Here is a 27,883-nt window from a genome sequence, read left to right on the forward strand (position 1 = left end):
CATCAAAGATGCAAGTGACGTGCATAAATATAGTATTATGGGAATTCAATGTAATAGTTTTAGCTCGATCCCAGGTTCTTTTTCTGGGTAAGCTATGTTCAGTTCATACATGCTCCTTAGAATGATTTGTTGATCTCAGTTGCTGAGGATGTGCCTGATCGCATCAGAATGTGATCATCAATCTGTATTGTTGTTAAGTATATAATGATCTCCTGGTCCTGCTCATTTCACTCAGCATCAGTCGTATAGGAGTCTCTCAGGCCTTTTTGAAATCATCCTGTTAGTCATTTCTTACAGAACAGTAATATTCATAATTTTCTATACACAATTTATTCAGCCATTCTCCAACTGATGGACATCCATTTCAGTTTCCAGTTCTACCACTACAAAAGGGCTGCCACAAACATTCGTGCACATACAGGTCCCTTTCCTTCTTTTATAATCTCTTTGGGATATAATCCAGTAGTAACACTGCTGGATCAAAGGGTATGCACAGTTGGATAACTTTTTGAGTCATAGTTCCAAACTGTCTCCAAATGGTTGGATTCGTTCACAATTCTAACAAGAATCAATGTCCCAGTTTTTCCACATCCCCTCCAACAATCACATATTTTTTTCCTGTCATCTTAGCCAATCTGACAGGTGTGTAGTGTATCTTAGAGAGTTGTCTTAATTTGCATTCTCTGATTAATAATGACTTGGAGCATCTTTTTCATAGGGACTAGAAATAGTTTCAATTTTCTTCATCTGAGAATTGTCTGTTCTTATCCTTTGACCATTTTTCAATTAGAGAATGGCTTGATTTTTATAAATTAGAGTTAATTCTTCATATATTTTGGAAAATGAGGTCTTTATCAGAACCTTTGACTGTAAATATTTTCCAGTTTATTGCTTCCCTCTAATCTTGTCTGCATTAGTTTTGTTTGTACAAAACTTTTCAGTTTGGTATAATCGAAATTTTCTATTTTGTGATCAGTAATGATCTCTAGTTCTGCTTTAGTCATAAAAACCTTCCCCTTCCACAGGTCTGAGAGGTAAACTATCCTATGTTCCTCTAATTTATTAATAATTTCATTCTTGTGATGCCTAGGTCATGAACCCATTTGTGACCTTATCTTGGTGTACGGAGTTAAGTATGGATCAATGCCTAGTTTCTGATATGTTAGTTTCCAATTTCCCAGCAATTTTATCAAACAGTGTTCTTATCCCAAAGCTGGGATCTTTGGGTTGTCAAAGACTAGTTGCTATATTTGTGACTGTTTTTATCCCTGAACCTCAATCTTTCCACTGGATCAACAATCTATTCCTTAGCCAATACCAAATAGTTTTTGGTAACTGCTGTCATAATATAGTTTTAGATCTGGTACAGTAAGCCACCATCATTTGATTTTTTTTTTCATTAATTCCTTGAAATTTTAGGTCCTTTTGTTTTTCCATATGAACTTTGTTGTTATTTTTCTAGGTCATTAAAATAGTTTTTGGGAGTCTGATTGGTATAGCTGCTAAATAAATAGATTGGTTTAGTGAGTATTCATCTTTATTATATTTGCTCGCCTATCCAAGAGCATTTAATATTTTTCCAATTGGTTAGATCAGACTTAATTTGTGTGAAAAGTGGTCTGTAATTTTGCTCATAAAGTTTCTGATTTTCCCTTGGCAGATAGATTCCTAAATATTTTATATTATCAGTAGTTACTTTAAATGGAATTTCTCTTTGTAACTCTGACTGTTGGATTTTGTTAGTGATATATAAGAATGCTGATGACTTATGTGGGTTTATTTTATAACCAGCAACTTTGCTAAAGTTGTGGATTATTTCTAATAACTTTTTAGCAGAATCTCTGGGGTTCTCTAAGTATACCATCATGTCATCGGCAAAGAGTGATAATTTGGCTTCCTCATTGCCTATTCTTATTCCTTTAATCTCTTTCTCAGCTCTTATTTCTGTAGCTAGCGTTTCTAATACAATATTAAATAGTAAGGTGATAGTGGGCAACCTTGTTTCACTCCAGATTTTTGGGAATGGTTGTAGTTTGTCTCCATTATATATGATGCTTACTGATGGTTTTAAATAGATGCTGCTGATTATTTTAAGGAAAAGTCCATTTATTTCTATACTCTCAAGGGTTTTTAATAGGAATGGATGTTGGATTTTATCAAATGCTTTTTCTGCATCTATTGAGATGATCATATGGTTTTTGTTAATTTGGTTATTAACATGCCCAATTATATTGATAGTTTTCCTAATATTGTACCAGCCCTGCATTCCTGGTATAAATCCTACTTGATCATAGTGTATTATCTTGGAGATGATTTTCTGTAGTCTTTTGCTAATATCTTATTTAAGATTTTTAGCATCAATATTCATTAGGGAGATTGGTCTATAATTTTCTTCTCTGTTTTCAGCCTACCTGGTTTAGGTATCAGTACCATGTCTGTGTCATAGAAGGAATTTGGTAGGACTCCTTCATTCCCTGTTTTATCAAATAATTTATATAGCATTATGGCTAATTGTTCTTTAAATGTTTGGTAAAATTCACATGTAAATCCATCTGGTCCTGGGGATTTTTTCTTAGGGAGTTGTTTAATTGCCTGTTCTATTTCTTTTTCTGAAATGGGACTATTCAAGCAATTTACTTCCTCCTCTGTTAGTCTGGGAAGTCTATATTTTTGGAGGTAGTCATCCATTTCACTTAGGTTATCAAATTTATTGGCATAAAGTTGAGCAAAATAACTCCTTATTATTTCTCTAATTTCCTCTTCATTGGTGGAAAGTTCTCCCTTTTCATTTTTAAGACTACTAATTTCATTTTCCTCCCTCCTTTTTCTAATCAGATTTACCAAAGGCTTATCTATTTTATTGGCTTTTTCATAGAACCAACTCTTAGTTTTATTAATTAGTTCAATAGTTTTTTTACTTTCAATATTTTTAATTTCTCCTTTTAATTTTAGAATTTCCAATTTAGTATTTGATTGGGGGTTTTTAATTTGGTCTTTTTTTAGTTTTTTTAGTTGCAAGCCCAATTCATTAATCTTTTCTTTCTCTGTTTTATTCAAGTAAGCCTCTAAGGATATAAAATTCCCTCTTATTACCGCTTTGGCTGCATCCCACAAATTTTGGTATGATGTCTCATCATTGTCATTATCTTGAGTGAAATTATTAATTGTATCTATAATTTGCTGCTTCACCCAATCATTCTTTAAGATGAGATTGTTTAGTTTCCAATTACTTTTTGGTCTATTTCCCCCTAACTTTTTGTTGAATGTAGTTTTTATTGCATCATGATCTGAAAAGAAAGCATTTACTATTTCTGCTTTCTTGCATTTAATTTTGAGGTCTTTATGTCCTAATATATGGTCAATTTTTGAATAGGTTCCATGAACTGCTGAGAAGAAAGTATATTCCCTTCTATCTCCATTCAATTTTCTCCAAAGATCCAACATACCTAATTTTTCTAATATTCTATTTACTTCTTTAATTTCTTTCTTATTTGTTTTGTGGTTTGATTTGTCTAATTCTGAGAGTGCAAGGTTGAGATCTCCTACTATTACAGTTTTGTTGTCTATTTCTTCTTGCAACTCTCTTAACTTCTCCTTTAGGAAGTTGAGTGCCATACCACTTGGTGCATATATGTTTAATATTGATATTGCTTCGTTGTTTATGCTACCCTTTAGCAGGATGTAGTTTCCTTCCTTATCTCTTTTAATTAGATCAATTTTTACTTTTGCTTGATCTGAGATAAGGATGGCTACCCCTGCTTTTTTGACTTCACCTGAAGCATAATAGATTTTGCTCCAGCCTTTTACCTTTACTCTATATGTATCCCCCTGCTTTAAATGTGTTTCTTGTAAACAACATATTGTAGGGTTCTGACTTTTGATCCAGTCTGCTATCTGCCTCCTCTTTATGGGGGAGTTCATCCCATTCACATTTACGGTTAGAATTACTAAATCTGTATTTCCTGCCATCCTAATAACCCCAGATTGTGCTTTACTTATTCTTGCCTCCCCCAACCCTCTTTCCCCCTTTTAAACTTATGTACCCCTCTTGTATCACGATACTTATCCTCTTTATAATCCCTCCCTCCCCCCCTTTGAGTCTTTCCCCCTTCCTTCCCTTATTACTCTTTTTCTTTTCCCTTTTCCTCTCCCCCGTTTTTAATGAGGCGAGAGAGAATTTTCTCTAAAACAAATGTCAATTATTTTTTCTTTGAGCCAACTCTGATGAGAGTAAGATTCACACAATGTTCCTCCCCCTCTCTAAATTCCCTCAGATATGATAAGTTTCCTTAGCCTCTTTGTGGGATGTGGTTTCCCTCTTTTTATCCCTCCTTCCCACCTTATTCTGCCATCATCCCTTTTCCATATCTACTTCCCTTTTTTATGTTATATCAGTACAATCAAATTATACATGTATTCTTTTTGTATATCCACAACAGAAATACAATTCTCAAGAGTTATTTTTACCTTTTCTGCATCTCTTGAGTTCTATTCTTGGAGATCAAATTTTTTGTTTAGTTCTGGTTTTTTCTTCAGAAACAAATGGAATTCATTTGTTTCATTAAATGTCCATCTTCTTCCCTGGAAGAAAATGCTCAGCTTAGCTGGGTAGTTTATTCTTGGCTGCATCCCAAGTTCTTGTGCCTTTCGGAATATCATATTCCAGGCCCTTCTTTCCTTTAATGTAGAGGCAGCCAGATCTTGGGTGATCCTTATTGTGGCACCTCGGTATTTAAATGGTTTTTTTTTGGCTGCTTGTAAAATTTTTTCCTTAATCTGATAGTTCTGAAATTTTGCCACAATATTCCTTGGGGTTTTTATTTTAGGGTTTCTTTCAGAAGGTGTTCGATGAATTCTTTCAATGCCTATTTTACCTTCTGATTCTATTACATCTGGGCAGTTCTCTTTGATGATTTCTTGTAAAATAGTATCTAGGCTCTTTTTTTCATCATAGTTTTCAGAAAGTCCAATAATCCTCAGATTATCTCTCCTAGATCTATTTTCCAAGTCTGTCGTTTTTGCAAGTAGATAATTCATGGTTTTTTCCAGTTTGTCATTTTTTTGTTTTTGCTTGACTGATTCTTGCTGTCTCAATGAATCATTAGTTTCTATTTGTTCAGTTCTAATTTTTAAAGAATTATTTTCTTCATTAGCTTTTTTTACTTCTTTCTGTATATGTCCAATTGAGTTTTTGAATGTATTGTTTTGGTCTGTGGAATTTTTTTCCATTTCACTAATTTTTTTTTTTAGTGAATTATTTTCTTTTTCCAATTCACAGATCCTACTTTCTTGCGTGTTCTTTGTCTTTTCCAATTCACGGATCCTACTTTCTTGCGAGTTCTTTGTCTTTTCCAATTCACAAATCCTACTTTCTAGTGAATTCTTTATTTTTTCCAATTCACAATTCTTACTTTCCTGAGATTTTTTTACTTTTTCCAATTCGTATTTCAGGAAGTTGTTGCTCTCTTGTAAGGCTTCTCTTTCCTTTCCCCATTTATCTTCTAACTCTCTTTTGAGACTTTTAATGGTCTCTTCTATGAGAGCATCATGTAAAGGAGGACAGTCTGATGCATTTTTGCTGTTTGAGGTCTCTTCAGGTTTGCTGACCTGCTCTTTTTCTGCATAGAAGCTGTCGATCGTTCTTTTCATCTTTTTATTCATGTTTTAAAGCCTTTAGGGTAGGTCTCCTAGGCAAGGGGGTTACCAGCTTCCTCTGCAGAATAGGGAGAGATGTAAACCGATTTCCGGCTCCGAGGTATGGGAGTGCTCTGGGTGAGAGTTTTCCCTTCCCCCAACAGGAGGTGGATTCAGCACTGGCCGAGCTATCAAACTACTTATTAGGGCTGAGTGGATTATCGATTGCCCTGGGCTAGAGACTAAGTGGTGAAAGTGTCACCGCCCCAGGCCGGAGCCTCTTGTGGGACTGTGAGTATTAGTAGCTGAGTGCAGACCGCAGATCGCAGACCACAGGCCGCCCGGAACTCTGCCCAGTGTCTCTGCCTGATGCAAATCGGCCCTGGAAAAGCTCTATGGCCCCAAGCCGAGCTCCCCACTGTGCAGATTGGAGGCTAACCCGGGCTGCGTCCTCCGGCCGTGCAGGATCACAACTGCCCCAAGGAAAAGCCCTTACTGCGGGTTGGGGCTGGGCGCTTGTGCCGAGATCTGTGCTTTCACCCTCCGTTTGAGACTCTCCTCAGAACCTAATTTCTCTCCTGTCTGCACCGATCTCCCCCCATGGCCCTGGAACCAACCTTTTTTGGCGAGACTGCAGATTTTCTTCGGCTGGTGAGTTGTTCTACTTCTTATCTTTACGAATTGTAGCAGTCAAGACTATTTTTGAGGCTCGATATAATATTGATAAAGAGGGTAAGAGAAGAGCTTAGAAAGTCGCGTGTGTCTTCTCCGCCATCTTGGCTCCGCCCCCATAAAGGATGTTTTTAATAAAGTAATTGCTTGTCTGAACCTTCAAACTTTGGGTGGTCCATTTGTGATATGGAAGCCTTTTTAAAGACAATTACCTTCTTTATATTTCAGTCCATACCACCACTACCACAATTTATAAAAAAGCATCATCTCATTAAAAAAAGTTTAGAGTTAGAAGTAAACACAAATCTTCTGGTTATGTGTGTCATTTAAATATTTCCCTTCCTTCCCTTCTTTCCTCCCTAATTTCCTTTCTTTCTTTCCTCCTTTCCTCCTTACATCCTTCCTTCATTCCTTCCACAAAATGCTTCTTTTTAATGAAAGAAATTTTAAAAGATAAAGAATTAGGGTTGAATTCTGAAATTCAAAAGTGTTGTGGGAAGAGGGGAAAGTAATATTTAACCACTTTTCAAACATACCTCAATGAGTTCACCTTTTTTGAAGAAAATATTTTTTAAAAGTTTAGAATCATCTCTCCTTGACATAGTCTCAGCTAACTTAACCCAAAAATGTAGATTAGGTTCAGGTGTTCCAAACATGATAGAGGCTATTCTTTTCCTCCTCACTTTTTTCTTCTTTATGCTCATCAAAGAGCCTTCAAAATTAGATCTTGCCCCTGAAAGGGCTAACACTTGCTAGCTATCCATACAGTTACAGGCAATATCCCTGAATTTGGTAGTGATGATGGCAAAATCAGTCTAGCTGCTTTGAACCTGAGATGGGGAAGGATGGACAGAAAGTCAATGAAAAAATGGTAAATTCTATTTAAACTTTCTAGAAGAAAATTTCATTATCTTCAAAATGAGGATGTTCAACTAAGTGAGTTTTGAGTTGCCTTTAACTGGGAATCTCCAGCCTTTGATCCTAAAAAGAGACAGAGAGAGATATCAGAAGTCATCCAATGTAAACCCTATGTTTTACAAGCTGTGATTTTTATTCTTGGGAGAAAATAAGAGACTGTCCAATGTCACCCAGGTCATTAGTATTAAAGAAAAGTTCTTAAACCCAAGTTTTCTAACTTGAGTATTAGTTCTCTTACTCCTGCAAGACACAAATATCTAATTTTATATTGTTTTAATTATATTTAATATTATTAATATCCAATAATATATTGATAAAATATGATAATATAGTAGTATAATCAATACTAATATACAATATGCCATTCTAAAAGCCAACTATAATCTAATCACCTTGCTGGAATTTGAAGATAAGAGACTAAAAAGGATGAAGGTATCCCCACTTGCTAGAAACTTTCATTTCAATGGGGGAAAAAAGATACAGAAATATAGTTAGCAGAAATATAAAGTGACTTCGTCCAAATATGTACAAAGTCAAAGATGTTTATGGGGATCAAGAACAGCTTTATGCAGAAGAAGGTATTCAAGCTACATCTGAAAAAATGAGAATGCCTCTAGGAACGTGAAGCAAAGATAAAGGGATTTTCAGGTATGTTAATACCTCAAGGAATTAAATGTGAAGATTTTTTTTTTAATCATAGGTGGGGAGGGAATAATGCAAATGGGGTTGGAAAAAAGAAAATTTGAAAATCTAGACGAAAGAGTCAAATCTGCACTTAAGGATTTTTTTTTTTTTTATCGGTGTTGGACAAGAGTTGTAAGAAGTTAAAGACAATTAAAATCAGAATGCTATTGCAGTCAATCTAGGTAACAGGAGGTGAGAACCCCAGATAATGTGTTACCTGTTTAAGAAGAGGCAACTAAGTCAATGGGACAGTTGTGATGGTAGAAACAGCAAGGTTTAATAATTGATTGAATTTGTGGGGTGAGGGAGAGGAAAAAATTTAGGATAATGTTGAGGTAATGAACCTTTATCTACTATACTTACTTCCATTCAAAACTATTATATTTCTGACTGTTATTTCTTTAATGGATTTACAAATGAAGTAAACAAAAAATCACCACCATCAAAAAGATGGAAAGAATACAAATTTTGTGTTATGATTTTTGACTTCCAAATTATGGGGCATTATTTTTTTAAATAAGCACTACAATGATTCTACATTATAAAACTCCTTTCATCCATCAGACTTGGGCTCAGAAATCTTCACATTGACTTAAATATTAGTTTACAAGCTGCTATGAAGTGAATGCCTAAGGCCAAAGAAAATCTTCATTGATAACAGAGCCAATGTCAATAAGCCTAAAAAGATATGTTTCCTCAACCTCCAGAAAATATATGTAGTTAATGAAAATCTTGTAAGATAAAGCAAATCATATTAATGAAATGGATAGAACCTTTATTTTTCTCATTAAGATTTATATTTATCATGAACTTATGAAATTGTTGTCTTTTTTTGATTATCTAAAATAAAAACAACCATTTATGGGCTATATTTAAAAAAAAAGAATCCCCATCAATTTAACTATAGTCACTTATGGAAAAATCTATAAAATTCAGCTGCAGGGAATAATTGAAAGTAATCATTGGTAAATTACTGATTTTCTTAGGCTGAACATTGTCACTGAGGAACTCATTAGGATTATTTCTTTCTGAATTTATAAAATGTGACAATAAACTGAGAGTCGTTGGGATAGTAAGACTACATTTCCACAGACACCACCGAAAGCATTTCTAAAATGAAAATTAAAATCATTTATGATAGAACAATAAAAAATGAAGATCATTCATTGTCTGCCAAATGCAGAAAATCTTATTTTTTTTTTTTTTTTTGAGGCTATGGAGGAAATTCCTTGTGAGATATTAGATATAGTCAAAGTACAATAACCTTCAAGAGGAACTGATAGTTTTCCTTCATTGGATATCTTCAAGGGAAGACTAAATCACCCCTTTTAAAGAAAGTTGTAGAGGGAGATATCTGTTAAGGTAATGGTTGAAACTGATGGTCTTTGACATCTCTTTAACTTTTAAATTCTGTGGTTCAATGATGTTTGCTAACTACATATTAACAGCTCTTGTCATTTAAACCTCATCTCTTTTGCCAAAGGGTTTCTTTAAATATAATTGAGTTTTGTAATAGTATAGATAAAATCATTTCTTGAAAATCCTTCCTTTGTTTAGATGATTGGTAAAATATATTTCTCTGAATGATTTTAATTTCATATAGTGATTTTTTCTTTTATACATTTACATGAGTTAAGAAAAGGAAAGCATTAGAGTGAGGAGCTTGTTTCCAGGCCAAAGGTATGGTTCACTTCTGAATACTTGCCTTCAGTGTGGAATTCTTTCTTTTCATTTTTCAGATTGAAACTTGGATCAATATTCACTGGTGATTTTTTTTTTATTCTATCAAACATATCTTTTAAAGAGAAGTTGGCTCTTTTTTCTTTAAAAGAATATTTCATCATCAAATATATCTTTTCCTAAGCCATCTTTTGTTTATGAAAGAAGACATTCTTCACTTCTCTAGAGCTCAGGGACAAACACTTTAAAAACTCATTCCACTGTGTCAATGTGGCTTTTCGGAAAGAGCATTGATTTTTGGAGTTAGGAAAGCTTGGTTCAAAGCCTACTTCCCCCACTTTTTCATTGTGTTCTCTTGCCGAAGCCATATATTTTCTGAAAGATTCAATTTGTTCATATGTAAAAAATGGAAGTAGCAATATCTCTAGTCCTTTCCTATACAATAGTTCACTTGAGATCTAAGTGACAAAAAATACATAAAGTCTTATGTAATTATTCCAGTACTATATAACTAGCAGTGTGATAATTATTGTTCTTCCTAAATTTTATAATCCCTCTATAAGTTTTTTTTCCAGATTTTTTTTCCTATTTATGTAGCCTTTGGAATGTGAAATCAAAGTGTTTATCCCCATTATAAAGGCAGTTATTTAGTTCTAGTTTTATTCATTAATCCATAAGTTTTGGATCTACATCATTCACAGTTGACTTCATATGCTTAAAGACAATTGTCATACACCAATTCCAAATTTTATTTGCTTTTCCTCTTCCTTATGGCATATTTAGCCCCAACATTTCACAAAACATGTCACATTAACAAAAAGTTATATTAGAAAAACAAAACAAAACAAAACAATAGTCCATAGAATGCAAGGTTAGGCAGTTAAAAAGATTTCCTGAATCCACCTTTCAGTCTGGCTCATAAATTCCCATTTTTTCATCTTTTTTTTTTTTTGTTGTTGTTGTTGTTATTGTCGTTGTTTTTAAGTTCATTGATTTTATACAAGATTAGGAAAATGTCTCCTGCTTCTAGGTCCTAAGAGATGATCAGTTAGTGAATGGATCTTCTATGCAGCTTCCACTAGGAAGGTACTTTCCTTTTCTGTTATGTGGACCACATAGGTCTACATATTACCATGAGATTTAAAATGCGTCATCTGAACTTTGCAACAAGTATTTGAACTAAATGTTATTATTATTCTCATTGAACAGATGACAAAAGGGGAATTCAAGAGAATTGTTGTGAGTGGCCAAAACCAAATATCTTTTTAAAATGTCTAAAGGAGAATATAAATCCATGTGTTTTTATTCCAGATCTAATATTCTATCTTTCAGTTTGGCTTACTCATGCCGTTATGTTAACTCACCTTGATTAAATCAGTACAAGATTTTTATTTATTTATTTGAAGATAGAAAAATCAACAGTTATGAAACATATAACTATTGAATCAGATTTTGTTTTACTCAGTTATTTCACCTCAGATTTTAAGGAGGGCTTCACATACTGTTGTTGCATTATTTTCTTGGTCTTGTGTCTAACTGTATAAAACATCTCAGTATTTCTCATTCATAATAAGCAAATTATTAATATCAATTCTTTAAAATAAAATCACCTGAAATTTACATGCAAAGCAAAGATGTTTTATAAAAGCCAAGAAGACTTCAGCATATATAGTAGAAAGTTTCTAGATCTTAATACTCAATAGACCCAAATATAACAAAGTATCACCTTAGCATATATTGAACTTATATCACTTCTGTGAACATATTATATTTTGCATGATGGAAAAAGCAACAACTCTAAAGTTAAAGGACTTCAATTGAAAGCCTATATCTTATATTTATTCCTCTTCAATTTTTCTGGGGCACGACATATTAAATTATAAAATGAGTTAGGATTCCTTTCAAGAAAGTGTCTACCAGTGCCTAAGGCTCCCCCCTCCCCATTTTATATCTTGCTTCAAATTATAATTTCACTTAATGTTAAGTTAAATTATTAATAGCTTTTTATTGGGCGGAGCCAAGATGGCAGAGAAGGCACACACGACTTTCTAAGCTCTTCTCATTCCTGTCATGACCAACTATTTTATCCAGCCTCAGAAATAGCTCTTCACTGTTTAATTCATGAAGATCAGAAGCATACAATTTACCAGCTGAAGTCAATCTGGAAGATCACCAGGAAAGGTTGTCCTGAGGGGCCAGGAACAGACTAGCACAGTCAGTGAGAGACTAGTGTCCTGAACAGACCAGGGGCAGGGGTGATCTCTGTGGCTAGAGAAGTTATAGAGACCACTCTGCTATAGGCTAACTGCTCTGCCTTGATTACAAAGCAGTAAACTGGCAGATAAATTAAAGCCTAAAACAGAGGGTACTCTAAAAAACTCCAGAACCTAACAAGATCTGGCTGTAGCTACTCAAACCTGGAAGTGACTCAGGCAGACTGAAATGCAGCCCTGCAGCCACATCCTGCAGTTCGGGGCTTTTGCGGGGCAGTTACAAACCCACAAGGCAGGGAGGCACAGCCTGGGCAGCCTCTAATCAGCACAGTGGGGAGCTGGGCCTGGGGCAATAGAACTTCCCCAACAGGACTGTGTTTCCAGGGAGCAGAGACACTTCCTGTCCCTGCAAATCCATTCATTGCTCAACTGCTAATACCCACAGCCCCAGGGCAGGATTTGGCTTGGGATAGTGAAACTCTCACTGCTCAACTTCTAGCCCCAGGACAGTCATTATCTTACACAGTGGGGGTTCTTTGCAGGGCACTTTCCCAGCTCTGCCCTGCAGGCCTGAGTTACTTCCAGGTGGGGAAATCTTTCCCAGAGCACTCCAGTACCTCCCTGCTTTTTGCAGCTGGCAAGCAGGACAGCTACCTGTTCATACACCTCTCACTGCTCTGCAGAGTAAGCCGGTAACCTCCTGGCCTTGAAGGCAGACCCTAAAGGCTTTAACAAAATGAGTAAGAAAATCAAAGGGACAATTGATAGTTTCTATTCAGAAAGAGAACAGCTTTTCAACCCTGAAGAGATTAATAGCTGACAGTCTCCAGACAATTGTTGGTCCCCAATACAAAAGGCTCTCCTAGAAGAGACTATTAAAAACCTTAAAAGAGAACTAAAAGAAAAATGGGGAAAGGAAAGAGAAGCTATGCAAGAGAGTACAAAAAAGACATATAACTCACTAAAAGAAAAATTTGATAAAGTGGAAAAAGAAAACAACTTCTTGAAATGTGAATTGGAAAAGGTAAAAAACTCCCAAGAAATGCAGGGAAACAGAATTTGTGAATTGGAGAAAGAAAATAACTCACTTAAAAAAAAAAAAAAGTGAAATGGAAAAAAATTCCATAGAGCAAAATGACTCATTTAAAAATTCAGTCGGACATATACAAAAAGAAGTAAAACAAAAGCTAATGAAGAAAATAACACACTAAAAATCAGAACAGAACAAATAAATGACTGATTCATTGAGACAAGAAGAATCAGTCAAGCAAAACCAAAAAAACAAAAATATCTATTTTGTGATCAGTAATGTTCTCTAGTTCTTCGTGGGTCACAAATCCCTTCTTCCTTCAGAGGTCTGAGAGGCAAACTATGCTATGTTGTTCTAATTTATTTATAATCTCATTCTTTATGCTTAGATCATGAACCCATTTTGACCTTATTTTGGTACTATCAACAGGTATTCTAAGTGGAATTTCTCTTTGTATCACTCGTTGTTGAATTTTGTTAGTGATGTATAAAAATACTGGTGATTTATATGGATTTATTTTGTATCCTGCCACTTTGCTAAATTTGTGGATTGTTTTTAATAGTGTTTTAGTTAATTCTCTGGAGTAATCTAAGTATACCAGCATATCATCTGCAAAGAGTGATAATTTGGATTCCTCATTACCTACTCTAATTTTTTTAATCTCTTTTTCTTCTCTTATTGCCAAAGCTAGCATTTTTAATATAATAAAATTTAATAGTAATGGTATTAGTGAGCAATCTTTTTGCACATCTGATCTTCTTGGGAATGGTTCCAGTTTATCACCATTACATATGATGCTTACTAATGGTTTAAAATAGATGCTTCTGACTATTTTAAGGAAAAGTCCCTCCATACCTATATTCTCTATTGCTTTTAATAGGAATGAGTTTTGGCAAATTCTTTTTCTGCATCTATTGAGATGATCATATGATTCTTGTTAATTTTGTTGTTGATATAGACAATTATGCTAATAGTTTCCTAATATTGAACCAGCTCTGTATTCGTAGTATAAATCCTACTTTGTCATGGTGTATTTATCTGGGGGATAATATTCTGTAATTTCTTTAATAATATTTTATTTTAGATTTTCGCATCAATATTCACTAGGGAGATAGGTCTATAATTTTCTTTCTCTGTTTTTGTTCTACCTGGTTTAAGTAGGCATCATGTGTCAGTACCATGTTTGTGTCATTTGTGTCATAAAAGAAATTTGGTAGGAATTCTTCTTTCCCTATTTTTCAAATAGTTTATATAGTGTTGGAGTTAATTGTTCTTTAAATTATTGGTAGAATCCACATATAAATCTATTTGGTCCTGGGATTTTTTTTCTTAGGGAGTTGATTAATAGCTTATTATATTTCTTTTTCTAAAATGGGATTATTTAAGTAATTTATTTTCTCCCGTGTTAATCTGGGCAATCTATATTTTTATAGTTATTCTTCCCATTTCACTTACATTATTAAATTTATTGGCATAAAGTTGGCAAAGTAACTTCTAATAATTACTCTAATTTCCTCTTCATTAGTGAAAAGTTCTCCCTTTTCACTTTTAAGACTAACAATTTGATTTTCCTTTTTCCTTTTCTTACTCAAATTAACTAAGTGTTTATCTATTTTGCTGTTTTTTTTTTCATAAAACCAACAATAGTTTTTTTTTTTTACTTTCAATTTTATTAATCTCTCCTTTTATTTTTAGAATTTCAAATTTGGTATTTGATTGGATTTTTTAAATTTGTTTTTTTTCTAGCTTTTTTGCTGCAAGCCCAATTCATTGATCTTCTCTTTTTGTATTTTATGCAAGTAAGCCTCTAGAGATATAAAATTTGCTCTTATTACCACTTTAGCTGCATCCTACAAATTTTAGTATGTTGTCTTATTATTGTCATTCTCTTGAATGAAATTATTACTTCTATGATTTGCTGTTTCATCTATTCATTCTCTAGGATGAGATTGTTTAGTTTCCAATTACTTCTTGGCTTATTTTCCCCTGGATTTTTATTGAATGTAATTTTTATTGCATCCTGATCTCAAAAATATGCATTAACTATTTCTGCCTTTCTGCATTTGCTTTAGAAGTCTTTATGACCTAAAATCAGGGAAGTTCCATGAAATGCTGAGAAGAAAGTGGATTCCTTTCTGTATCCATTCAATTTCCTCCAAAGATCCATCATGCCTAACTTCTCTAGTATTCTACTTACATCTTTAACTTTTTTCTTATTTATTTTGTGGTTTCATTTATCTAGTTCTGAGAGTGCAAGGTTGAAATCTTCCACTATTATAGTTTTGTTGTCTATTTCTTCTTTCAGCTCTCTTAACTTCTCCTTTAGGAATTTAGATGCTATTCCAGTTGGTGCATATATGCTTAGTATTGATATCACTAAATTATCTATGCTACCCTTTAGCAAGCTATAGTGCCCTTCCTAATATCTTTTAATTAGATCAAGTTTTGATTTTGCTTTTGCTTGATCTGAGATAAGGATGGCTACCCCTGTTTTTTTTTTTTTTTTTTACTTCACCTGAAGCATAATAGATTCTCCTCCAGCCTTTTACCTTTACTCTGTATGTATCATCCTGTTTTAAATGTGTTTCTCGTAAACAACCTATTGTAGGGTTATGACTTTTAATACAATCTGTTATCCACTTCTACTTTATGGGAGAGGTTAGCTCATTCACATTTATATATTTAAAACTACTAATTCTGTGTTTCCTGCCATCTTATTATCCCCAGATTATACTTTTCTTTCCTTTTCCCCTTCCCCTTCTCCCCAGTATTTTACTTATAAGCACCACTTGCCTCAAAAAGCTCCCCCCCCTTTAAAGTCCCTTCCTCTTTTTTATACCTTTCCCCTATTTCTGTTTTCCTTTCTGTTTAGCCAACCTGTTCCCTTTTGCCTTTCCCCTCCAACTTTTCAATAAGGTGAGGAAAGTTTCTCTGTAAACTAAATATATGTAATACTTTCTTTGAGCCAAATCTGATGCAAATAAGATTCACACAATGTTCATCTCCTTTCCTTCTTTCCCTCAAATATAATAGCAGGGATCCTCAAACTTTTTAAATAGGGGGCTAGTTCACTGTCCCTCAGACTGTTGGAGGGCCAGACTATAGCAAAAACAAAAACTTTCTTTTGTGGGCCTTTAAATAAAGAAACTTCATAGCCCTAGGTGAGGGGGATAAATGTCCTCAGCTGCTGTATCTGGCCCACGGGCCATAGTTTGAGGATCCCTGATAATAGGTTTCTTTTGCATCTTCATGAGATGTAACTAAGGGGTTGGATTTGTTAATTGGCTGAGGGTCGTGGGAGAAGATCAGAAATAAGTGTGTGTCGTCTCCATCATTTTGGCTCTGGCCCCTCCTTTATTTTCTTTAACAGCTCAAATTCCATATAATTTATGAGGATTCTCTCAGCATACTCACATGCTACTACCTTTATTTAAAAAAAAAACTTTATTTATTGCACTGAATACAAAACAAGAAAAAAAAGAATAGAAAAAGACAGAAACGGAAATTAAAAAAAAAACACACACAAAATAAAACAAAAATGGAATATTGACATGTGCCCAACAGAACATCAGAGAACACTCAAAATATATGACAATTATTTTATATTTCAAGTAAGCATATTTAATAATAGAAGAAATTATATTCATGAGTGCCCCTGTCTTCTTTGCTTCCTTGTGGATTATTCTTTTGTTTTCTGCTGCATGTTTTTTTTTTTTTCTACTTTGTTCTTTCCTTTCCTTTTTCCTACCTCCTCCAAAGAGGCTACACATATTTCTATATATAGACATACATAGAGCTGCATGTCTATATATTTACTATAATAGATACTCCCATACACATTTATCCATATGTAAACATGTATATAAAAGAGAATTAATATTACTGACATATAATGTAGATTTCTCTCTTGATTGAATCTTTAAGCTTGACTTTGTCTAATATCAATAATTACTAATCTTTTTTTTTCTAATAAGTTCTATTCCTTATCCTTGTTGCAGTGTTTGTGTATGTCTCTTATTTTCTATCTATGCTACCTCTTCTACTTTAATTTTGCTCCTTAACTTGCTTTGCTATTATTTAACTTCCTTCCATCAGTGGATTCCTCCCTTGTTTTCTTGTCCCACCTTTCCTTCCCTCTTTATCCCTTGCACATTTTCCTAGTCTCTCCCCCTTTATTGCCTTGCCTTACAGATTTTGGAGGGCACTATACCCTTCATGGTATATAGTATATCTGTATCTATTCTATATCTATGTATCTATATCTATATAGATATAAATATATATACACATACAAATGAGCACATCCCTTCCCCACACATATGTATAGTATCCCCTATTTAACCCTTTCCCAATTTGAGTATTTTTTCTGAACCAAAAGGCCACTTTCCTCCTCTAATGCCTCTGTATCAGCTCTTCTTCTGCACTTCATTTGTATAACATAATTACTATTTTTAGGTTTTAGTAGACAGTATTGTTTTTAAGAATCAGATCATACTCAATTCTACCCCAATCTTTCTTTGAAGCTATCCAGTTACTAATCTCAGTCTTAAATATATGACATATATTTTCATGAATCACACATAAATGATTTGTCCAAGCTGAGTTTTTTTTCTGAAATTAATCTTTGATATTGGGTCTTAAAAGTTAAATTTTCTGTTAAGTTCAAGTTAGGTTGAGGCAAATCTTGAAAATCTGCAAGTTAATTGAATGTCATTTTTTTCATTCAACATCATGAGTAATTTTGCTGAATATGATATTTTTTTTTTTACCAGAAGACTAGTTCTCTTGTTTGCCAGTATATATTATTCCAATACCTGTGGTCTTTTATTGTGACTGCTGATAAGTCTTGTATAATTCTAATTGTAGCTCCCATATTTGAATTGATTTTTTATTAGTTTGTATTTTTTGTTTTTGTTTCTTGCAGAATTTTCTTTTTGATTTAGGTATTTTTTTTTACCAAGGATCTATTTGTGTACCTTTCTTTCTGAAACTAACTTCCATATGATCTGACAATATCTTAATTAGAACAGTTATTTTCATATTTGTTTGCTCCATTAGAATATAAACTCATAAACTAAGCTTGCTTTTTCCCTTCTATCGTGCTGGGGTTTTTTTGATACATTAGTTGGTGGATAGACGATGGGACAGATTAAAAACTGATTCAATGCTTAGACTCATACAGTCCTGACTCCAGGCAGACAGTCTACATCAGAGGTAACATTTATCAATGATTGTACTAAAGGAATAGATGGGTCACTTATTAGATTTGCATAAAACACAATTCTTGGAAAGAGAGAACACACTAGATGCTAGTCCCATTTTAAAGTTGTCTTAATAGTTTATGATATTAGCCTGAACCAAAAGAAATTCAAAAGTAATAAATGTAATAACATTTTCAGCATAAAACATCATTTTACAATACAAAAATGATGAAAAATGTTTTAATGAAGCAATTTAGGGGGAAAGAGAGATCATGAGTCAACATTATGTAGCAGTTCCCCAACAAGGCTAATACAACTTTGGGCTTCTTTGTGAAAGACAGATAGACAGACAGCCAAACAGACAGAAATAGAGAGATTTTCCAAGAATCTGGATATTGTTTTCAGTTCTGAATTCTGTTCACTATAAGCAGGACCATCTATGTGCAGTAGAACATCCCGAGGTAGACAATATAATTGGTGAAGGGACTTGAGTCAATAAATATAAGGGAATTAGAAGAAGAAACTGATTGTTTTTTTTTTTTTTCCTGGAAAAGAGGTGATCCCAGGGTAGGACTGTAGAATATTTATTTCTGCTTTAAAGTACAACCAAGAGAAATAAGTTAAGGCTGTAAACAGTCAAATTGTAATTTTGACATTATCAAGCCATGCTATCTAGCTATCTAACAATGGGAAGTGTCCAGAGCAACAAAATTTACCTCAAGAGGAGAAAAGTTCACTCTTTGGTGAGTTTCAAACAAATAGTGAAGAACTATTTTTCAGAAAATTTGTACTTGGATAGGAGTGTGCTAGTAAATATTTAACAGCCAGCTCTCCAAGAATATATAGGATACTTTTATTTTTATTTTAATTTTTATAATAGCTTATTTTCTTTTTTGTTTTCTTTTTTTTTTCTTTTTTCAATAATAGCTTTTTTAAAAAAATACCTGTAAAAACAGTTTTCAATGTTCATCCTTGCAAAATCTTATGTTCCAAATTTTTATCCCTCCCTTCCTTCTACCTCACTCCTCTAGATAGCAAAGAATCCAAATTAGGTTAAATGTGCACTTCTTCTGACATATTTCCACATTTATCTTATTGCACAAGCAAAATCAGATCAAAATGGAAAAAATGAGAAATGAAAAAAGCAAACAAACAACAAAAAAGGTGAAAATACTATGTTGTGCTCCGCAGGCAGTCCCCAAAGGGCTCTCTCTGGGTGCAGATGGCTCTCTCCATCACAAATTTATTGGGAATTGCCCTGAATCACCTCATTGTTGAAACTAACCAAGTCCATTACATCTGATCAGTGCCTATCTTATTCTTTCTGTGTATAAGGTTCTTTTGGTTCTACTCACTTCATTAAGTGAAGTCTCTCCAGGCCTCTCTCAAATCCTCCTGTTGGTCATTTCTTACATAACAATAATATTCCCAAATATTAATACACTATTCAGCCATTCTCCAAATGATGGGTATCCACTCAGTTTCCAGTTTCTTGCCACTACAAAAAGGGCTGCCACAAACAGTTTTGTACTTGTGGGTCCATTTTCCTTTTTTATCATCTCTTTAGGATACAAACCCAGTAGTTACACTGCTAGATCAAAGACTTTGCATAATTTGATAGCCCTTTGGGCATAATTCCAAATTGGTCTCCAGAATGGTTGAATCAGTTCACAACTCCATAAGGTATATTTTTAAATGTAATCTGCATTACTAACATTTTCCCCATCACTTCCTTCAATCTCAAAAATCAAGCCTTGATTTTACAGTTTCTAATCTGCAAAATTCACAAACAGTTAATTTTCACAAGCTAGTAAGGAGCTGAATCTAGCCCATCCCTTGATTTGGAAGTCTTTTGAACTAAAATGCCTTTAACTTTCCATAATTCTGTGACTCTGAACATTTCGATAGTTATGTGGCAAATGATTTGGAAATCATTGAATGACTAGAGGAAAGTACATGTATCAAAATACTACCTAGGGAAAGAGGTGATTGTGGCAGGAACAAAGTTAATCATTTTAGGAATAAAGAGACATAGATCAAAGGGTTTTAAATACATAAACAAAAAAGATTTAACAACTGATTCCATGCATAAAATTAGGATGACTGAAAAGTCTAGGATAAATCCAAAAGTTTGGAATGGAGTAAGTGAGAAAATAGTCATTGTCCTCCATGCAGATAGAAATTTTGAGAGACAAGGAGACACTCAGAAAGCTCTCAACCTTCCGAAAGCTTGTGTTTTTATTTCCCTTTTTTTTTTTTGGGGGGAGGGGGAAATTCCCTATGTGGAAAACTGTATTAGTGAGCGAGTAGAGACACTATGCCATTAGACGCAGACATGGGTGCATGGGGCACATGATTCTTGTATAGACAAACCTGTCATTATCCTTGTTAATGAGAATCATGGGGCAGATTCACTATAGTTATTTTACCTGTAACCACCACCCTTTTAAGCTTGCCTGTCAACTCCCAAACCCCAAAGACCATAATTAGTAGAGCTAAAACTTAAGGAAAATTGAAGTTGACATGACCCTGACAGCTCAGAATGTATGAATGGGTTCTTTGTCTACTCTTTTTCCCCCATGTATATAGACAGTCTCCTGCTTTATCATCGGACTTGAAATGACATTTCTTTTATTGTTGCTGTTATTGGCTGGGCTGGTATTTATGACTCTTATGTTTCTAACAGTATTCACTTGCAACTTCCTTGCTACCACCTTAAATGCATAAAAAGTATTGTACCTGCCACAGGAAAGTAAGAAATAAATAGACCCAACATCAAACCCACAATGTTAAAATCCTCAAATTATGCATCAGTTAAGATTTTAATTTACTAAAGCTGTTTGCTTAATTCTCTAGGCTTTGTTCACAGATGGTAATATTTAAATCTAGGAGTTAACATAAAGTGATAAAAGGAAAAAAAAAATCTCCGTGCGCAGGGATGTATCCAGTAAACCAGAACTGTGCAAACTCACCAATTAAACCTGACAACTCCTTAAAACATTTAATCCCACAGATGTGGTGTGACAATCCCAAAGTGGGAAAAAGTACATGAAATATTGCATTCTGCTCATTCGCTCAGCTGTTCCATCTTAAGACAACACAAGCTGAATTGCATTTAAAGAGTAGACAGTGGAAAATTCAGCGAGTGTACAGACACCAGATGCAAAACCTTGCCCCTGTCACTGGTAGGATGCAAATGAATATCATTTGGAACTTAACCACTTCTTACTGGATGGTGTTTATATCATTCCCTTCCCCCTGCCTTGTTTATGTTAACATGTGCCTACAATAAGATATGAAAACCCCAAATGACAGAAGAAATTCTTTCTCTCCCATGGAAATTATTTTCTAAAATAGGATGAGGGGAAAAAAAACAGTTGGGTTGTTGCAGCTATTGGACAATAGGGGCCCTCTGCTACATGTTTGCCTGGGCAACAATGGCATTTCTATATCCAGGTGTCCATGACTGAATACAGTATGACAGCTGTGGTCTGACAAGGGAATAGAATAGACTATCTATTGTCTCTTTATTCATGGAAATTGTACCTATCATAATGCAACCTAATCTCACATTGGGTTCTCCTTGTTTGCTTAGTGTTGGACACAGTATACACTGGTGATGCCTATTGTGCCTGAAATCCATAGAAAACATCAGATTTTTTTTCAAAAGCAAAAACAAAAAGTGCTTTCTCATAATATCTCCTTGTATTTGTTTTATCTTGTACTTATTTAATCACTACTTTCTCATCGAGTGTAAAATTTTATCTTTATCGCTATTAGAATGCACCCTTTTCCATTTCAATCCAATGTTCTACTGTGTCAAAACCTAATGTTGACAGTGGATCCTAGATCTTGATTATGTCGTGTACTTTCTTAACTATCTATTCGAGCTTTGTGTCAGCTTCAAACCTGATGATCATGACACTGTTGCCTTTATCCAAATCACTGATAAAACTGTTAAACAGAATATAACCAAGCTCAGATCTCTGGGAAATTCAGATTGAGACATCCTGCCAAATTGGCATTGAAGTATTCTTGATGACACATTGAGTCCACATATGGATATCCATCCACTTAGTAGCTTATTGATGTCTCTTAGTCTCAGGTACATATTCCTCATCTTTTTGTTTTTCAAAAACAAATAAGCAAACCCTCTGAAATACTCTACCAAATATTTTGATAAAATCTAAGTAAACCATATCTACTATACCCCCTTTTATCAACCATTTTAGGAATCTTGCCTCTACTTCATCCACAATGAGAATGATTTGACATGGATTGTGCTATTGAAGTACTACTTTTTTTTTCTTTTGTAATCATTGTTTTCTTTTCTAAAGGTATAGGAACTTTTAAAATAACACTCTATTCACAAATCTCCCCAGGAATAAAAGTGAACAAAATAAATTTTATTATTTATAAACTATTTCTGTGAATTTTCAAAAATCAATAGACTGATTTCCCAATACTGTTTAATCCAGTGGAACTTTTTTTTTTCCATTCTCAGTCAATTTACACATATATAATATGTAATGATAACTGCTTAACAATAAATTTGCTGTTCCTCCCCCAGCAGTTTTAAACATAGTTCATTTTTGCTTGGTGGATTTAAATTGAAACTTGGGGATCTACCAGTGGCAGCATATAATTTCCTGCATTCCAGCCATACAGGAATTTACTAATTCTCACATAAAACATGAATTCTCCTTCCCCCTCCCCCTCCTCTGATGTTCACATTTTCTCCCTCTTGTCTTCTAAATTTTAGATATTTTGGCTTTTTTCAAAAGAGAACTTAAGATCTCCTTTTCCTGCTGGTAGCCTTTTTTCACCCCTCTAGATATGTGTCATTCCTTCTAATGATAACGTCAATCCACTCTGTATACACACACACACACACACATATATATATATATACATACACACTCAGGTTTCTACATGTGTCTTACTTCTGTGGATGGGAACTGCCTGAGATCAGCAACTGTTTTAGCTTTTCTCTGTGTATTTACAATGTTTATCAGTGCCTGACACACAGAAAATATTCATTAAATGCTTTTGGATTTTTTTGTTTTGTATGAACTTCTTGCCTCTCATTTTTGTTCTTCCCTTTGAGATGAAAAAGCCCTTGTCATAGGAAGAAAAACAGAAGAAAAATAAGAGTTGAGGAGCAATCAATTAAATAGACAAGTTTTATTCCTGATATTTAAGAGCTACTTGGAAATGGAGATGAGGAATATTTTTTTTTCCAGAAGACTTTACTCTGTTTTTATTAATAGAGTAAAATGACAGGATCATGAAATCTATGTTCTAATTTATAAGGGCTCATCCCCTAGCAGGTTAAACAGCAAGTTATTTTTTTTTTTTATTTCGACTATTGAAGTGACAGCTGCTGAAGGGCCCCCTTTCCCAGGGAATAATCCCGAAAGGGGACATTGCCATGTTCCCCACATGATAAAAGCCCATGAGTCCTGGGACAGCTCCATTATTGATCATCTCAGCTTTGTGCAATTTGCATTAAGACTGGACAATTGTGTTTAAAGGAATTGACTCTTTCACTAGGGCAACCTTACAAGGCTTCTCTCACTCATCAATCACTTAATTCAAGGCCACAATGGTGGAGAGACAGCTTTGTCCACAGGTAGATGTAGTCTCACTATAGAGAGCTATACTGAATGCTATTAAACTCTGGACCAAGGCAGGGGAGAGGGGATTCCACTGCTATTGTATCTATTAATCCGAAGAGAAGCTGCAATGCCAGATGGAAAAGCAGTTCAAAGCTGCTGCTCATTGTTCTCTTGCTAATATGGATGGAAAAATTATACTGAATTTTGTGTTTTGTTCATTTTCACACAGATAGAAATGAAATGAAAAAGGATACGAAGAGTATATGTGATTACAAAAGGCCATGTGATTAAATAAATATATATATATATATATATATATATGTATATTTCATATATATATATATTCAGACTGGAAGAGCCAGTTATATTATTTCAAACTATCTTTTGTGGGAAAGATTTTCATTGTAAATAATATTTTTAAACATGAAAAAAGCAATTTTCCTTCCAGAAAGTTTTGATCATTAAGATTTGGTGTATTCACCAGAAACAAAGATTTGGCATTCAAAGCTCCTGCCTCCCCATCCCTACCCCTAATCCCTATACCATATCCCAGCCCTTTCATCATGGTGTTTTTCTTTCATAGAGTTGATTTTGATAATGTGGGGGGAAATTGGCCAAAGTCAATGAAATGCCTTTTAATCAAAGAAATATGTTATTGGACTACAATTTAGACAAAACAAATGGGCAAAATTTCAAGACACAATGCTATATCTACTCATTTAAAGAACTGTTGGAAACAGTTCCAAAGGATTCGGTTTGACATTTTGAAAGAATGTCTAAGTTTAATATTACATTTTGATAAAATAGGAATCTTTCATAAGTCAGTAAGGCAGATGGAGATGTACAGATAGAAGGCTCCAAGCCTCCAGAGCTGGTCTCTAAATCTATAATTCCATAATTTCTTCATTTATCTCTCTATCTCAAGTCTGAAACTGAAATCTCACGTAATAAATTCAATGACTATAGATGGACGGATGGATAGATAGATCTAGGTGGATAGATGGTTACATAGATGGTTGGGAGGGAGTGGGCAAACAATTTGAAAAAATCCATTATGTCTTAGGCACTGTGGTAAGTGTTTTAAAATACCTACTTTGAAGCTTACAACAATATAAGCTAGGTGCTATTACTGTGAGTATTTCACAATTAAAGAAACTGAGGCAAGCCAAGTATGAATGTCAGCCTAGGTTTATCCAGCTACTGTCAGAAGCCAGATTTGAATTCCCTTGCCCAGTGTTCTATTTATTGAATAAGCACATACCATACCCCTTTGTGAGTATGTGTACACACACACACACACACACACACACACACACATATATATATATATATATATATAAATGGATAAATAATAGGCATATATAAATGGATATATATTTGTAGATAGATAGAGAGAGATAAAGAATAGATTTTATAATTTGATAATAATAGATATAGAGCTGTCATCAGTAGCTAAACATTTTTGTCCCTATTCTTTAATTGCAACCAATTTCAAGACAGCAATGAAAACATTTTCATGGATTTGTTGATATGGAAAGTAATTTGGAAACACATCATTTACACTCTCCTTATCTTAAGTTTAAGAAATCAAGGTCGGAGCAGATTAATTGACCTAAGAATAGAATGCTAATAAAGAGAAGAGCTGTATTATTTGGTGGTGACAGCCAAAATTACTATATTCAGAAGTGTTATCTTACATTATTTTGATTTTTTGGCAAATTTTCATTTTGTAATTTATGAATTTAATAACTAAAACAGAGCTAAACAATAAATTTAAAATTCAAAATGGAGCCTTCCATCCTTATTTTCTTACAAGTTTTCTTTTGTTTTGTGCTGTATACTTCTTTGTGTTGTATTGTATTGTATTTATTTAATATTTTCCCCAGTTAAATTTAAAACAATTTTTACATTTGTTTTTATGATTTTTGAGTTCTAGCTTTTCTCCTTTATCCTTACCCACAATAAAGAAACCCCATGTGAAGTTATGCAAAACATTTCCATAAAAGTTGTGCATTAAAAAAAAAAGTAGATCTCCTATCCTAATGAAAATAAAAACCTTCAATAAAAATTAAGTTAAAAAGAGAGAGAGAAAGAAAGAGAGAATATGTCAATCTGTATTCAGAAACAATCAGTTACTTCTCTGGGTATGAATTAGATTTTTTATCATACTTCCTTCAGAGCAACATCATTTAGTGCTTGTCATCCCAGATTATCCCTATTACTTTGTATACAGTACATTTCACAGTGATCATGAAGGACTTAACCCCCTCCCCTTTTTTGTGAGAGCATCCTGCTCATCATTTCTCAGATACTGATAGTATTCCATCACAAACACATACCACAGTTTATTAAGCTATTCCCCAATTAATGATCATACCCTCCATTTCTATTTTTTCCTGAGAAGAAAGGTGCTATGAAAAAAAAAATATATATATATATGATTTTCCTTTTTTTCCCCCCAAATCTGTTTTGGTATTAATGCCTAGCAGTGGTGTTGTTGGGTTAGAGAATATGCATGAATTTATAACCTTTTGGGCACAGATCATATCTTTTGATCATTTATCAATTGGGACATGGCTCTTATTTTTCATGAATTTGACTCAGCTCTTGCTAGGTTTGAGAAATGAGGCCTTATAAGAGAAACTTGATCCAATTTATATATATATATATGTATATATATATATATATATATACATATATATAATACTATTGTGAATTATATTTCTCACATTTATTCTCCCTCTCCTTTCATCCTATCTCTTCTGACAGTTTTGCTACTGACCGTTCCCTCCCTCAATATGGCCTTTGTTTTATCACCCTTCCCCCTTCCAATATCCCATTCCCCTCCTATTTTTCTGCAAGGTAAAATAGATTTCTATGCCCTATCTAGGATGTATGTTATTTCCTGTTGGAGCCAATTTTAATGAGAATAAAGTTCACTCCTTCCCTCTCTGCTCCACCTTTTCCCCTCCACTATATAAGCTTTTACTTTTCCCATAATGCCCACCATTCTAATTCCCCCTTTCCCTTTCTCCCAGTATATTCCTCTTTCACCTCATAATTTAATGATTTTTTAAATCCCCCTCAATCCTTTCCTTAATTTTCCCCCTATCTCTTTTACTTGATTTTCAAAATCCCTTTTGAGCTCTTTTATGGCCTGAGTCCAATTCTTATTTTTCCTGAAGGTTTTGGATGTAGGAGCTTTGACTTTGTTATCTTTGTTATCTTGTATGCTTTGATCTTCCTTGTCAAGATAACAACTTTTGATGGTCAGAAACTTTTTTTTTTTGGTTTTGTGCTCATTTTCCTAGCCTGTTGCTCAGTTTTTAAAGTGTTAAAGTAGGACTCTGTTTTCAAAGCGGAGGATGCCTTGTCTCAAGCTTCGGGGGTTTTATGCACCTGTTTTCAAGGATCCTTCTAGGAATCTGACCACAAGCCCTATTTTTTTCCATGAGCTTTTGGGAGTATCCCTACCCCACTGTAACTGTGAGATCTAGGGTACTGTCTGGAGCTCAGCTGACCAGGGCTGTGCTGGGACTGCACAATGGACTCCCATACTGGTGCCATAGACCTTCCCTACTGACCTTCTAAGTTGCCTTCAGCTAAAAAATGTTCTGCCCCATCTTTAATGTATTCTGATGCTCTAAAATTATTTAAAGGAATTGGGAACATTTTGGTGGAGAGGTTGAGCAAGTCCCTGTCTTCATTTTTGTCATTTTAACTCTGTCCCCTGCTGTGCAATTTATTTCCCCCTTTTTCTCTCCCTTTTGCCTAAGAAGGCTACAGTTAAGCCCCCCAACACATGTGTATAGATGTGTGGATGCACCCCTATGTACATGTTTATTACATACATATATATGCAAATGTGCACAAACATACATATGCATACATAAATCAATATATGTGTATACATCTATAATATCATGCATACATACACATACACATTTCTATGCATCGATGTAACAGTATATATGTCCTGTGTTTCTCTGAAGGTGAATAGCATCTTCCTTCATGATTCCAAGCTTTACCACATTTTTCTAACTCCACCACCTCATCATTTCCCACGCCACAGAAATATTCCAACCTTACACTGTCTAGTTATTTTAAATAGTCTAAAATAATATTGATTATTATGGCTGATATATAGTGCAGTTTGCCCTGAGGCTCTATTTTGTTTTGTTTGTAGTGGAAATCTGGAGAGGTTGGCATTTTCTGACCTACTCTGTCATCTTC

The sequence above is a fragment of the Sarcophilus harrisii genome, chromosome 4 (assembly GCF_902635505.1).
Source record: "Sarcophilus harrisii chromosome 4, mSarHar1.11, whole genome shotgun sequence".
Classification (NCBI taxonomy): domain Eukaryota; kingdom Metazoa; phylum Chordata; class Mammalia; order Dasyuromorphia; family Dasyuridae; genus Sarcophilus; species Sarcophilus harrisii.